Genomic DNA, 16,571 nt, shown 5'->3' with positions numbered 1-16,571 from the left:
TTGGCGATCTGCTACGACTGTGACAGTCGCCGGCAGTCGCCTAAAAAATCGCCTAAGTGGGACAGGCCCTTTTACTCTCCCTTCTTATTAGGATTATTCTTACCATCTAGTATTGAACCCATGTCTTGAATTGTAGCCACTTTCTGTGATTTATCAATATTTTGGATTATACTCTTTAGCTGGTATTGTACCGGTAATGTGTCAAACGACACAGAGACTGGCTCTTCAGCCCACTGAGTCCATTCAGACCACGGAAGATCCATTTACACTAATCCTACACCAATCCCATTTTATTGTCCCACATTCCCATCAACTCTCCCATATTCTACCACCCATCTAGCCACCAAGTGAAACTTAGTGGCCTAAGTTTCCTACATTCTCAGCTGAGACTTAGTGGCCTACCAACCCGCATGTTTTTGGGATGTCAGCAGAAACACACGTGGGCACAGGGAGAACACACAGGAGCTGAGTTGAAGATCGCACCAGGGTCACTGGAGATGTGAGGCAGCAGCATGAGAAGCTGTTTCTCACATCTTTGGCCAAAAAAAGGAACTAAGGAGACGCCCAGCTGGCAGAGGCCAAACCTACCCTGGAGGAAAAGCTCATGTAACAATAATCTGTTATAAAGTTAACAATCATTTGGGTGTGAGTAGGTTGATCACTGGAAGCCAGCACACATTTGTGTAGGACAAATCATATTTAATTAGCCTGATTTTGTTCTTTGGGATGAGCAGAATGGTGATGAGGGTAATGTGCTTTGAACAGACTTGCAAAACGAGGTTTCATTAAGTGCCACACATCAGCAAAATTCAAGCACTTGGATTAAAAGCATGGATATGTTTTTTAATGAGTGACATAACACAGGAATTCATATGACTGATTTTTCTTTTCAGACAAGAATAAGGTGGACAGTATTATTCTCCATGAGATGTTGTTCCCAGACCCGCTACTTTTCCTGATATATATTGGATTTAGATCTACCAGGGGTGATTTTAAAATGCAAATCTTGGACCTACAGTGAACAAGTTAGATCAAATTAGATAAAATTTAATACGGAAACATGTAAAGCGTAATCACTTAATCTAGTTTACTTAGACTAACGGGTAATTTATTACGTATTTATTATTGCATTTAAGTGCCAATAAAGCTGCAGCAAGTAAGAATTTAATTGTTCCTGTTCATATCCAGTGCATATGACGATAAAACATTCTAGACTCTTGGTGAAGAATGAACCAACTCTCGGAAGATGGAGGGGCACTATGACAATATCCTGAATTCACTATTCTCTTTATATGATACATCTCAAAATGAGGACAACAGAGATTTGGGTACACATGTGTATAGTTGTCTGAGAGTGACAGGGCAGGTTGTGAAATTAATTAAACTTCATACAGCACCCTGATCTTCATATATCATCCAGCACAAACAAAAGGAAGTTATGATAGAGCTATCATGAAATTTTTGATAGACAAAATGCTGGAGTAACTCAGCGGGACAGGCAGCATCTCTGGAGAGAAGGAATAGGTAACGTTTCTGGTCGAGACCCTTCTTCAGATCTATCATAAAATATTCGTCTGCCCCTAACCAGACAAAAGATGCCCAACTTTGGTCAATACCCTTGCAGGATATGAAGGGCTTGGAAAGGGTGCGGGAAAAAAATCCTGGGTTGGTTTCAGGAATAAGGGAGTTAACTTTATGGCCGAAGGTGATTGAGGCTGTAATTGTTCTCTTTGAAGCATAGGAGGTTGTGGGGAGTTGTGATAGAATAATGAGTTCAGGTGCATGAGTTTGGAAAAACAAGTTGCAGGGAAATTGATTGCACTGGTAGAACATTGTAAAATCTGAGGATGCAAATTGGCGGAAGAATCAAGAAATGCTTTGCTTTGTGTAGTGGGTGGAAGAAATTGCCTAAACAGGTGATGGAGGCAGATTTTCAAAAGTGGATTGGATCAGGACTAGAAAGAAAAGGCCAGCAAGGCTGTGAGGAAAGTGGTAGAAGGACAAGAAACATTGCCCTCGCAGAGTTGCCACTGAATGGCATCCTCGAGCTTACGATTCTATGATTCACTGAATGTTCAAACTCACCTGTATTCAGAACTCAAGAAAAATGGCACAATGAGATTAGTTCACCTGAAAGCACTTAATAGTTGCTTGACAGCTCAGCGCGTGTCAGGTGAGGAATGTGGCACTTCCACATATGAAATTGCTTTTAACTTGGAGGACTGAGAAGTATCGTGAAATCTGTCATTCTAGTACAATTTGGCAGGTTGTTTAATGTTCTCTTTATAACTGACACTGATGCACCATTAATCAGATATATGTTCCCATCACCTGAACCTGCTGCTGCCTCGGCTGGAGAAGTGGCTCAGCTTTTGTGTCTTTTCTGCCTCAGAATGTGCCTATTGCTGGCCACCCACAATGCCTCACCACACTTCAACATGAGGTAACTCCAACCCATGCTACCCATGCCTTAACTCACACAAGCCCTTACACCCATCATCCCTCTGAATGCCCTTCGTCAGTATCCTGGGATCACCATTGACCAGAAACTCAACTGGAATGATGACTCAAGAGACTGCAGATTCTGGAAACCAACTGGAACAGTTGAGACATGAATACCGTTGCTGCAAGAGTAGCTTAGGTGCTGCAAGACCAGGTCATAGACCAGGTATCCACAGTGACTCACCTTCTGACATCCCAAGGTACAAATCAGGAGTATGCAGGAATGTTATATTTGTCTAGAGTGCAGTGCCAAAACTGTCAAGAAGCTCAAAACTAATCAGGCCAAAACAATCTACTTGACTGGTATACACCATACAACACCCAAAGCATTCACTCTCTCCACCACCACTGCACAGTGCGGACCAGTGCGACACGGTGGCGCAGCGGTAGAGTTGCTGCTTTACAGCGAATGCAGCGCCGGAGACTCAGGTTCGATCCTGACTACGGGTGCTGCACTGTAAGGAGTTTGTACGTTCTCCCCGTGACCTGCGTGGGTTTTCTCCGAGATCTTCGATTTCCTCCCACATTCCAAAGACGTACAGGTATGTAGGTTAATTGGCTGGGTAAATGTTTAAAAAAAAAAATTGTCCCTAGTGGGTGTAGGATAGTGTTAATGTACGGGGATCGCTGGGCGGCACGGACTTGGTGGGCCAAAAAGGCCTGTTTCCGGCTGTATATATATGATATGATATGATAACATCCACAAAATGCACTGCAGTTATTTGCCCAGGCTACTTAGACACCTTCTCCCAAACCTCCAATAATTCCAATCACCACCACATGCAATTTCCATCCACTTCTCATACCATCCTGACTTGCGTTATTAGGAATGGGCCATCAAAGGATGGCCCTGCTGGCAATGCTCAGATCCCAAAAAAATGAATTGAAAAAACGCCCCAAAAAAGAACATTTTTGCTATGTTGATTTGGTTGGATCTTGTAGTTAAGCAATATTGAGACTATTGGTAATGTAGTAGGTAATATGGCCATTGCATTGCCATGGACAATCGTTCTTTATTTTCATTCGACTGTGGATGTTGGCATCTCGAGTGACTCCACATTGAGTAATCATTCCATGTTGCCCTTGAGGAGGTGATTAGGATCTCCTGCTAGACGTGACCTTCCACTGAATATAACTTTGTAGTTGCTGCAAAGTTGAAGGTGGTGTGGAGCCGTCACTTTGCAATGAGGGCATTCCCACTGTGCCATTAGTTGAGTTGTTCAACTAATGAGCTACATTATTAGGGCCGAATGGCCTCCTCCTGCACCTATCGTCTATTGTTGTGATGCAACAACAATGCAAGATAGCAGATGACTTGAATACCACCGTGCAGTCAGTGAGGCTCCCATGCATTTCAACCCTTGCCCTATGTGGTAGAGGCCATGAGTTTTCAGGTGCTGTTGACAAAGCCTTGGCAAGTTGGCATTACCTATTTCATAGAAGGCGTCAACGGTTATCTGTTGTGAATGTTCAGATTTAGATGAGTTTATTATTGTCACGTGTACCGAGGTGCAGTGAAATTCTTTGTTTGCGTGCTATCCACAATTGAAGAGAGTGGTCATGAGGTAGGTTCCTTTGTTCTCAATAAGCTGAAACTTTTTCAGGATTGGATTTGTAGTGATGTAAACAAATACAGGTCACATTTTGCTATTCTTCCTCAATGTTGAAAGGTCTTGCCATGACAAGAAACAAGTCCCTTGCTGCAGAAGTCACAGCTTCTGATGAACCCTTGCAGTGACAGTGAATAACTTTCTGGTACTGGTCAGTTTCTGGTCAATGATACAATACAATACAAACTTTATTGTCATTGTGCAGTGTACAAGTACAGAGACAACGAAATGCAGTTAGCATCTTAACCAGAGTGCATGCGATGGAATAGTAAAACATATAATATATACAGTAATTCAGTAGCGGTAGTGGAAATTCCGGTGAGCGAGATCAGTCACTGATGGGAGGAGTGCCCGAGGGGGGGTTGGGGGGGATGGCAGCAATCACCGAAGCGCAGAGTTAAGTAAGGGAATGACCGCAGGAAAGAAGCTGTTCCTGAACCTACAGGTCCGGGAACGGAGAGACCTGTAGCGCCTCCCGGATGGGAGGAGGGTAAACAATCTGTGGTTGGGGTGAGAGCTGTCCTTGACGATGCAGCGCGCCCTTCGCAGACATCGCCTACTCTGGATAGACTCAATGGAGGGGAGTGAGGAACCGGTGCAGTTGGGCAGTTTTCACCACCCTCTGCAGTGCTTTCCGGTCAGAGACAGAGCAGTTGCCATACCATACTGTGATACAGTTAGTAAGGATGCTCTCGATAGTGCAGCGGTAGAAGTTCCATATGGTGATGATGATGCTGAGGAGCTGGGTCATGCTCATGTTGAACAGCAAGGAGAAATGGTTAGACTTTCTCCTGATGGGGATTAATTGCATCATGCTTGTGGAGCTTGAATGTAACTTGCCACTCATCAACTCAAATTATATTGCGGTATGGATCTTGCTGCACGCAGGCATGGAGTGCCACATCGCAATTTCATCTAGTGGTGTGGGGTCCACAGCTGAGTTGAAGACCTATCAACTCTGGCTTGACTGCACATTCAGAGAGGTCTTCTCATTGTTGTTGTCTGCTTTGTTCATCCTCCTGCATGTACACGCCCCATCTGCCCTCTCCTCCAACATTTGCCTAGTGGCCAGATCAAGGAGGCATAGCAAACAATCTTGCTTGGAGAGTATGGAAGACTAGCTCCAACCAGCCCAGCTGCTGATTATAGACACCAATGGCTGATCTCCACAAATGTCCTCGCAGCTCGATCAATCTTTGTGGTTTTGGCAGTGCTTGAAGGTTCTGGAGTCTGGAGCCAGATTCAGAGCATAGTCTTGTCTCTAAGGGCTATCGATTGGACTAACATAATGGCTGCAAACTGGCAATTGGAGAAAGCATCCCGGTATGGTATGATACTTTATTTGTTACATGTACCGAGGTACAGTGAAATTCATTTTTGTATACAGTTCAGTGCAAGTATCACTATACATAAGCAATTAGATACACCTGAGATAAGCATCTCAGATACAGTATAAGTGTATCTTCTTCTTCTTGCGTTTGAGGCAGCAGAAGTTATCAAGCTGCTACTGCTTCTGCTGTCTCTGTTTGTTGTCGTTTGCCTGACTGAGATCAGTTGACAGGGCTCACCACGGGGAGGTCGACAACATGAGCCCCAGTATAAATGTATAGCAGTAGTACACTGAGACAGTATAGAGTCGCCAATTTGCCACTATTTTCAAGTCCTAGTTGTAAATACAGGGTTCTTAACCTGACCACGAAGGCCCATTGTCCTGGTGACGTTGCAGGGCCAGCCTGACTAAGCATCACCACAGTGTCCTCTGTGCTGCTCCTCCACTGCAGGTCGTGTCCGGTCCACGTGTTCTGCCTCTGGGAGCAGTGCCCGGTCCAGCTGTTGCAGGGCCTCCAGCGGTCCACTCCACCATTGATGCAGTGCACTACCTCCCGCAGCCAGTCTGCTTACCAGCCCTCCGTCCTATTTCTTCCACTCTAGGCGGGCGAGTTGGGCCTTCTGGGCAGGTTCCTGTCTGCACCCTGGGTCCTATGTCCGCAGCGGACAAATCCCCGGTCTCCGGCAGGCGAGCCGGGTGGGTCCTCCTTCCTCAGTCCGCGGTGGGTGAGCTGGATCCTCCAGGTGGGTCCTCGGTCTTCTGTCCGAGCCTGCTGGTGGGTCTGCCGCAACTTGCCGGGATGCTGAGAATGACCGAGTCCTGTGAGCATCCAGGGTGCATACCAATCACTCTCATGACCTCTGCTCATGGCTGCAAAACTGACCAGAGTACTAGGCTCCCAGGTCAGCATTCCATGGTGGAACACACTTAGGCAACCTATCGCATACTATAGGGAAGCCTATTATCCGGGTATCTCAAAGCTCATGGCCATAGCTCCTTTATTCATTATTTCCTCTTCAGCAACTTTCACTCATCTTTTCACCACACCTTCCCATCCAATTTGAGGAAATGCAATGTCTACCCTTTCATCTCTTCCCTCCATCCAGTAAATTACTATCACAACCCACTTGGGCTCTCTACCTGGTCCTCTTTACTCAAGAAAATGGATTTTCAGCCTGCTGAGTGGAAAGCTTGAAAACGGTGGGAAAACGGTGGGAAAAGAGGTTCTGGGCCAATGTTCCATGCAGTGTGCTCCAAACAAGGTACTGTGTCGCTTTGCAGCCAAAATGCCAACAAAATTGGGATCTAAAACACACAGTCCAATATCGTGGCAAACTGACAGGTGAGCAAAGTTTGGACAAAGTTTGGCAACACACCAAGCAGTTAGAAGGCAGAAAGAAGACGAGATTTATGGAGGATGTTCCAGATTTCAAGGCTGTGGCAGCAGAAGGTGGAGAAGCTCCTAATGTGATCTGTACCAATCCACTTCATTCCAATATAAGTGAAGGGTGCAGGTGTATGACATGGGCAGGTTAAAAGGTAATCGATATTGCACTCTGTGAAAAAGTAGTCACTTATGCTACATAAATGCAAGTCATCATTTGCACAGAACTAAATTAATTCTTAGGATAAAATTCAATTCAGCATTGTCAGCATATTAAGCTTTGCATCAGTCAAAGATTTATGTTGGTCTCAACCCAAGGAGGTCAGACCAATTTCCATGATATTGCAGAGTCAACATAACTGCCAATGGCACAGTAAAATTGATATTGTGAGCCTTAAACCACCTGCCAGTACAACAGGCTGGAACTGGCATTTTTCTTCTCCTGGATCTTGTCATTTGTTGCCTGTTTCAATAGTGTTCCCTGTAAATGTGCAAAGCTGAACCAAATTGATGAGAGAGAACCATTATTGCCTCAGTCCAAAAATACATGTAAAATGCGTAGAGGCATCTTCCCTTCATCAAAGATAGAACTTAGGCTTGTTGCAATAGGGATGGCCTCAAATATTTTGGTCACAACAGAGTAGCTGCAGAAAAGGTATTTCATCTATCACACGGCACGGTGGCGTAGCAGTAGAGCTACTGCTTTACTGCACCAAAGACCCGGGTTCGATCCTGACTATGATGGGTGCTTGTCTGTATGGAGTTTGTACACTCTTGCCACACCCTGTGACCTGTGTGGGTTTTGTCCGAGATCTTCAGTTTCCTCCCACACTCCAAAGACGTACAAGTTTGTAAGTTAATTGGCTTGGTGTAAATGTAATAATTGTCCCTAGTGTGTGTGGGGTAGTGTTAATGTGCGGGGATCACTGGTCGATGTGGTCTCGGTGGGCGGAATGGCCTGTTTCCGTGCTGTATCTCTAAATTAAACTAAACTAAAATAATTCAGATCTTTCTGCGTGGTCACACAATTAATGCCAGTCAGATGCATTATTCCTCTCAAAGGAGGTATTTGAAATTCTCAACTCCAAAGGATTGTGGATGTTTGGAGTTAAATTCAGTGATAGATTTTTGGTGACTGAGGCCACTGAGATGGGTTTCGGAGTTAATATATGTAGAGTTAGTATGAAGATAATATAGCTGTGATCTAATTGAATCACAGAGTGGGCTGGAAGAACTGAATGGCTCCTGCCCGCTCCGATGTATCCATATTCTGTAGTGTGCAATAATTAGTAGAATTGGCATTCAGAGTTCAATGAGAGTAAAGTTCTTGAGAGATGCACATGCATATTTAATCTTGAAACAACTCAGTGTGATGAAGCATAAGGGCTTCGGAAAACCAATTACAGGCAAAGTAGAAACCGAAAGTTTCTTTATGTTCTTCATTCACAGGAGGTGCGAATTAGCTGCTGTATCCCCTTTTATTGTCCATCTTAATTGCCCATGAACTGAGCGGGCAATTAGGATTCAATCACATTTATGGATTCAGATTCACATACAGGCCAGATGTGGATAAGAACTGGATTTCCTTCTCTGGAGGACATTTGTGCGCTAGATGGATTTTTAATAACAATCCAGTATTTTCACTTGTCATTAATTTTATATTCATATTTACTTTATCAATTGAACTTAAAATTTTCAGCTGACGTGATGGAATTGAAAGCATCTCAACATAAATGATCAGCCATAAGGATGGTACTCCAGTAATTTAACCACTGTGCCACTGAGACATGACAAACCAATCTACGGTAATTATTGCTCTGCAATTTAGTGGCCTGATTCTTAGCAAGGTGTCAATAACCATTAAAGAAAATCTGGGGCGTCTTGCCTAAATAATTCAGCTGCTAGGACGCAGAATTTTACCCATGGCAGGCTCACAACCCATTGATCACTGGAATATGTTCAGAGTTGGTACAACATGAAGGGAGAATAAGAACAGATGTCCCCCGCCTTTGGGGCCATCCACGGAAATAATCACATCTCAGCTGCACCATTTATCTTGCATGCTCAGAATTTCTCAGCAAGGGATCAGTAAACCTGGAGAGCCAGCATCTTGTGGAGGTTTCAACAACTGCGCTGCCTACAGAGATGATGCCTGAAAGATCCAGCTGCACATAGCCCAGCTGCCAGCTCTCGTTGCCCTCATCGGAGCCTCCAACATTTGGGACGGGAGGCAGGCGTTCAGTGAGAACGTCAATTATTGATTTGTGACACCGATGAATCACCGTGCAGCACCCAAGCCAGGGAGAGATATTAGCTGCTTTGTGTATAAGAGGAACTAATGCCTGCGAGAAACGTAGCATTGATCTGAAGCACTCAGAAAAACTTGGCAGTCCTTAAAGGTGGTCTTGTTAGGTTGTCCCTTTGCTACGATTAGCAAGGGGAGATTTTTAAATATACTTTTTCGAATGAGGAGCTAGTAGGTGCAGAAAAGCTCAGTCCCAAACATGCTTCAAAGCATGCAAGATGTTGCCAAACCCCATCATTCTCTCCTCCCACTCATCGCGATCATCACCACTCACTCCACACCCACTTGCTCCCTCTCATCGCACAATCGCCTAAAGGCCACCAGCATTGGCAAAGTTCCCTAGTCTTACCTTGCCAGATATCTCTTGGAAGTATGCCATATCAGAATAAGATGCTGAGAAGAGTCTTGGAATACATGACAACATTAAAGTTGTTATCTGGAGTTGCAAATAAAACTTAATATTAGGATTAGTGAGTGAGGGCTAGGCCTCACAACTCAGACCCATGCCTTGGAGGTCAGCAATTTTGATTTAGTTATTCAAAGGATGAACTGAATTCCATTTTCGAGAGTAAGGTCTGCTATCTTCATTGCTACAAAATGGCTTCAATGATTACAATGGGGAAGTTGGATACTCTGAGATAAACTGAAGGATAACTGGAGCCCAGTCCTCTCTTCGACATTCATCTGAAATAAGCTCTTCACCCCTAGGTGAAATCCCAACTTAAATCCAAGCCCATCTGCTTCTACCTCCATAACATCATTTGATTCCACACTCTCGGCTATTCCGCTGTTGAAACCCTCATGCTTTGTTACCTCTTGGGGACTAACCCTGTGTTTCCAGACTAGCTAACTATCTTCCATTTACATTAACTTCTGCTCATTGGAAACTGCTGTCTGCATCTTAAATCACTTCCTTGCCAGTCCATCCATATGCCAGCTGGAGTACTCATGCCCTTGGCTCAGCAATTATTCCTGGAAATTTTAAAATCTTGATTTTATTATAGATCCTTCCAAGGCCTTGCTCTTCTCCATCTCTTTAAATACCTGCAGTCTCTCAAGTCAGCCTGGTCACCTCTTGTGAGCTTTCCAGATTTTCATTCTACCAACACTGGCAGTCCCACTTTTTGTTGACAAGCCCCGGAGCTCCTGAATTCCCTTTCTAATCCTCTCTTCCCTATTTAAGTCTCCTTTCGGGAGAATTTTAAAAGGTATTCATCTTGATCTATTAATTATTTTCAGTCTAATTTTTACACCAGTGCCAAATCTTATTTGATAACCCTCCAGTGAGGTACTCCAGGGACAGAAAGCTATATAGAAGGTAAAACAGAAATTCAATTGGTGCTGCCCATTGTTACGGTAAAACGACTGAAACTCAGAAAGGAAGGCACACGAGTGATTCAATATCGTAATCAAGTTGGCGTCTAATTATCCCAACAGTGCTGAGCCTTGAGCCAAAAAAATAAAGGGCCGAAGGATCTCAGCAGGCCAAGCTGCATCTGTGGAGGGAAGTGGACGGATGACTTTTTGGGTCAGGACCATCCTTCAGAGTGATGGAGTAGAATGGAGGTAGCTGGCAGAAAGAGATGAGGGGAGTGAGTGGGGCAAGAGCTGGCATGATAAATGGATCCAGGTGAGAAGGGGTTGCTGAATCCTGTTTACTGGTGGGAGAGTCTGGGGGGGGGGGGGGGGGGGGGGAACACAAAGTGCTGGAGTAACTCAGCGGGTCAGGCATCCCTGGAGAGACTCTGAGATATTGTTAACATCAAGTGCCATCTTTTAGTATATTAAAAAGTGTGATGTCAACCGTGACATATTTAGTTACACACACTCTAAGAACTCCGTTTAACCTAAACACACCTCTTGGAGGCCTCTGTGTATTACACGCTGCATTTACTTCAGGCAAAATTTCAAGAGAGTTAGATTTAGCTCTTAGGGCTAAATGAACCAAGGGATATGGGGAAAAAGCCGGAACGAGGTACTGATTTTGGATGATCAGCCATGATCATATTGAATAGCAGTGCTGGCTCGAAGGGCTAAATGGCCTACTCCTACACCTATTTTCTATGTTTCTAAAACACTGCAGTCGACAAGGATTGAAAAATGTTTGAAGCAACTCAAAATAGATATTGTTGACGGCATCAAGCATTGTATACCCAGGGTGGGAGAGTGGCCACAACAATTCATCAGGCAGACTGCAAGTGACGGGACTCAAGTTAGACTCCAGCATAGGAGATTTAAAAGTACTTGTGATTGTCGAGTTAGACCTTGCAGCAGTTAAAATGGGAATGGTGCAAGATGGCAGATCAGACCTGGACAGACTTCATCCAGAAACTTATGTAAATGATAAAATGTCAGACCCTTCAGTTATGTGGAACTGATTTTGCAGCAAAAACTATCAACTATCAATTGAGGACAAGGAAAAAATGGTGCCTACTCAAAATGAAACCAATTGAGAAAATAACACCAGAATCATGCTGATGAAACAAGGCTAGGATACACAACTTTCTGGTGCACGCAAGACCATAGATATTTAATTTGATAAGACGATGGTATGATTGCAAAATCCTTTTGAACCAACTCCCTCAGAGAACAAAGAAAGTTATAAATTTGTAATTGGAAACTAAAGCTCAGAGAGACCATTAGTATTGATAAAATATTGTTAAAGAATTTGTATAATTTTGACATATTTCTAATCTAAGTGCCGCAGGGCATGATGAACAGATTTAGTTTAAATTATTCACAATGCAAAACTTAATATGTGAGCATATGTGAAAAATCAACAGAGATGACTTCAGAAAATTGCAACGTTTTTCAGCTTGTGCTCACTATCAGTGTGAATGTGGTGCATGGTTAGATGGCAGAATTTGCAAGAGTAAATCTAAGTCTTTGGCACAAAAAATACGAGCGGTGGAGAAACTTACTGCTAATGTAATGCAGTCTGTCCAGTCATGGAGATCTACATAATGGAATCAACATCAAGTATCAAGCACCAATTTGCATTAATCCTACATGAATCCTTTTTTAGTTTTCCTACATTCGCACCGAACCCCCCCCCCCCCCTCGGATTCTACCATTTACCTAGATTGGGGAAAAAATTTACAGCAACCCATTAAGCCACCAACCCACATGTTCCTGGGATGTCATAGAAACATAGAAAATAGGTGCAGGAGTAGGCCATTCGGCCCTTTGATGTCAGTGGATACCAGAACAGCTGGGGCAAACCCACGCACGCGGTCATGGTGAGAATGTGCAAATTTCACACATACAGCACTGCTGGTCAGGATTGAAGCCAGTAGCTGTGTCACTGTGCTGCCCCCAAACCAAATTGTAAACAAAATTAAAGCTCCACAGTTGTGGGGGTGGGATTTGAACTCCATTCTATGAATTGTTTGCCCAGGCTCCGGATTATTTGCCGAGAAATTCAATCGTGGCACCAATCTAACTGTAGAGTAACTGTTAAAAGAGAGGGCACAATGCTTCAGTGCACAAAGGCAGACATGGATGGCAAGACAGAATAATGTCAGTACAATAGGCTCTTAGTGGAAGGAAACATTGATAACAGGGACAAAGGAGAAGCTTGTATCACATGGAAGCTGATGTGTCTGCCTGAAGAACAAACCTTACATAGTATGCATACTATTTTCAATAATAATCGAAATCATTGTGATTTAAAAGTGAAAGTGAGTTAATGACCAGAATGTCGGTATGAACATTAAACTGCTGACTGCTCAATTATGGGTACATTAAGTACATTAAGAGGTTTAGAAAAGTACCATTAGTGTAAAGCAGGCTCCATCTGAAGACATTCTGGCAAGACAGGGAAAACTCCAAATTAGATGCAATGTGTAGAGTCTCTTCAGGGTCAGAAAGTGAAGTTACCAGTTACAATGGTCAATTATGCAACGAGACTAACTCTGTTCAGAAGAAGTTTTGAAGATGGGTTACGACCTGAAACATCAACTATTCCTTCTCTCTAGAGATGGTGCCTATCCCGCTGAGCATTTTGTCTATCTTCGGTGCAAACCAGCATCTGCAGTTCCTTCCAACACACTCTGTTCAGGAAAGATTAGCTCAAAGATTTAAAACCTCAAGATGAATCCATGACACTGGAATTATGGTTCAGCGGCACTCTCTACAGTGCCTCCTATGCCACCCACAGATGTGGAGATTGTGAGATTTCCCTGTGACCCATTGGGTTTCCCATAGATGCTCCATTTCCCTACCATATCCCAAAGAAGTAGGTTATTATGTAGCCCATTGTAGATTGCTCCAGTGCACATGGGTTGGTAGGGTACCTTCCTGCATAATCCTAATGCATGAGTAATGACATGTTTGAGTCTGGTTCTGCTAAATATGGAACTCAAGGTGGAAGGAGGGGCATTTAAAACAAATTAAGTATCACCACACATCTTACGAACAATGGGCATTCAGATTCCAGTATAAGCTCATGAGACAAGACCACAAGGCAATTCGGAAATGAACAAGTAGTCTATCAGAGAGATAGTAGCGAAATATAGCTTGAAGAATCATCTTGTAAGAGTTGGTGAGACAGTCATAGACATCCATTTAGAACACTTGTTCTCAGTGCATAATGCCCGCAAGAATAGTGAGGATAATTATAGTTTAAATAAACTCTTGATGTGACTCTAACAATTGTTGATTACTCAAAACACGACTAAAGGCAATGGCCTTTAGTGAGTCCACAGATGGATGCTGCACTAAAAATGTGTCCAATCTCCAGGATTCATAATTGCAACACTAGTCCAGTTAGAAAGGTCAGAGAATTTAAAGATTAGGGGATCAGTTTAACTTGTAAATTTGTAAATGTTGATAAATGAGTTTCAACCTTCTTTAAAAATGGATGCACTGTAAGGATCAAGTGTGTTTAATTGTCACAGGCACTAGGAATGGAATAATGAAATACTTACTTGCACATTATCACAACACAACAAATAATTTATTATTGTTTATTATATTTATCAGTTAATACTAAGTAACCAGACTGTAATCATGCAAGCCAAAGTACATAGTGCAGCCCCCTATACAAGGTCCAAAGAAGGTTTGTTGCTGAAGTAGGATTGTGCAGTGTAGTTCAAGAGCCTGATAGTTGATGGCAAGAGGGGTCTCGACCCGATACGTCACCCATTCCTTTTTTCCAGAGATGCTGCCTGTCTCGCTGAGTTACTCCAGCTTTTTGTGTCTATCTTCAGTTGATGGGAAGAAGCCACTCTTGAACTTGGAAGTAAAGGTTTTCAAGCTCATGTACCTTCTTCTTGATGGTAACAGCGAGATGAGAGCCTGGCCAGGTGGTGTGAGTTTTTAATAATATTAGCTGTCTTCTTGCAGCAGCATTTCCAGTAGATTCCTTTGATAGTGGCGAGGTCAATACCCGTGATGGACTGGGCAATGCCCAATACTTTCTGCCACCTCCTTCATTCAATATATTATAAATTAGTCTATATATGTGACTAAGTATGACATAATTGATGCTGTCTTTGAACATATTTGTATGGGAGTGCACGATTCCAAAGAGAAGCCTCGACTGGCACAGGGTGGCGCAGCTGGTAAAGTTATGCCTCATAATGCCAGAGCCTTGGGTTCAATCCTGATCTTGGGTGCTGTCTGTGTGGAGTTGGCAGGTTTTCCCGATTGACCACGTGAGTTTCCTCGGGTTCACGGAGTGTGTCACGGGATATTTGTTCTCGCCGGATGCTTCATTCTAGAGCAGACAGCATGAGTTGACTGTTCTTTCAGAGGGAACCCAAATTAGCTAGAGATTTTCACCTTTGGACTCCTCCCCTCTCAGGAAGTGTGCAGTTAGTATTAGTGAGTGGATCAGACAGGTCTGAAAGGCATGATGCCTGTGGGTCTGATTGCCTTTTCGCTACCTATATGCAGCAAGACCTAGTGAACATTCAGGCATGGGCTGTGAAGTAACACTATATAATGAACATCTCCAACCAGAGAGAGAATCTAATCACAGATCTTTGTAATACAATGGCCAGGTCCATCATCAGGTCATTGTCAACATCAAGTGCCCCACCTTCAATTCCAGTGACCAGAAATTAAACTGGATCAGCCACATTAATCCCATGGCTACAAACACAGGTCAGATGCTACTCTGTAGTCAGTGACTCAATCTATGACACACCAAAGCTATTCTACCATCTGCAAGGCACAAATCAGGAGCATGATGGAATTTTCTCCAGTTTCTTGGATGAGCACAAAAAACAGCACTCATGGCAAAAAAGCCTGCAGAACTTGTACCACGCCCATCATTCTAAGCATTCATTTCCACCACTAATGGTGCAGTATGAACCATCCACAAAATGATCTGCAATTACTCCCCCAGGTTAATCTGATCGCACCTCCCAAAACTAGTGACCTTTACCACACAAAGGGATCAACAGTCACAGGTGCATGGGGTACCAGGCAGGTCCCCCTCCATGTTCTGCACATTCCTGACCCATAAATATTACCAGTCCTTCATCGTCACTGGGTCTAACTCCTGGAATTTGCTGTCTAACTGCATTGCAGGAGTTCCTTCACCAGTATAACTACTGCAGTTCAAGACTGCAACTCACCATTATCTGCTCAGGTACAGTCAGGGTTGGGTAATAAATCCTAGCCTTGGTAATGATGCTCAGATCCTAAAAAAATGAATGTTTTTTTAATAAGTTGAATGAATTTATGGAGAGTTAATCAGAGGTTGCGTGCCTCTGGGATGAACAGTTTACAATGTCTCAGTTTTGTCTCTCTGCAGATGCCGACTAACTTTCTGAGTGTTTCCAGAAATGTCTGTTTTCCTTGCAGATGACCATCATCAGCAGTATTTGTAATCAAACATGATGTTTGATTCCACAAAGTTCACACGGCCGTGTAACTGTCAGAAGAAATGGGTTTGGGTCGGCTAATTTAGGGTCAGTGTTTGGGGCCATTTATCTTTGGGACTAATCTTGTGGATTGTTTCTTCAGATGGCTCCAGGAAATGGACCGTCAATGAAATTAGTGTAAGGACAGAAAGAAATCAGGACCTCCCAGAATGTGGGAGACCATTTAAATGGACAAAGTTCATAATGTAGTAAATTGGATAAGGTTTGTGAGTCTAAAGCACAATGGATTACGTGGGGACACAGTATGAAATGAGAGATTACGCAGAGAGACAGGAGATCAAAAGAGGATAAGGAGGATAGAATGCACTCTTCAAAATCTGTGGGGTAGAATGATAGATAGCATAAACTGTAACGCAAGATTAGATGTGGGCTTGAGATTAATTCCCGGAATGGCGGGACTGTCATATGTTGAAAGACTGGAGCGACGAGGCTTGTATACACTGGAATTTAGAAGGATGAGAGGGGATCTTATCGAAACGTATAAGATTATTAAGGGGGTTGGACATGTTAGAGGCAGGAAACATGTTCCCAATGTTGGGGGAGTCCA

At 43.4% G+C, this 16,571-nt stretch overlaps 1 protein-coding gene across 1 annotated transcript in view; it reads left to right on the top strand.

Annotated features, from left to right (window-relative positions):
- Positions 1-16,571, top strand: part of LOC144597602 (transmembrane protein 151B-like) — a 33,530-nt gene that overhangs the window by 10,911 nt on the left and 6,048 nt on the right. The gene's annotated exons all lie outside the window — the stretch shown is intronic.

This window comes from Rhinoraja longicauda, chromosome 10 (genome assembly GCF_053455715.1).
Source record: "Rhinoraja longicauda isolate Sanriku21f chromosome 10, sRhiLon1.1, whole genome shotgun sequence".
NCBI classification, from domain to species: domain Eukaryota; kingdom Metazoa; phylum Chordata; class Chondrichthyes; order Rajiformes; family Arhynchobatidae; genus Rhinoraja; species Rhinoraja longicauda.
Note: the sequence above shows the minus strand (reverse complement) of the source record. Positions and strands in the feature narration are given on the sequence as shown.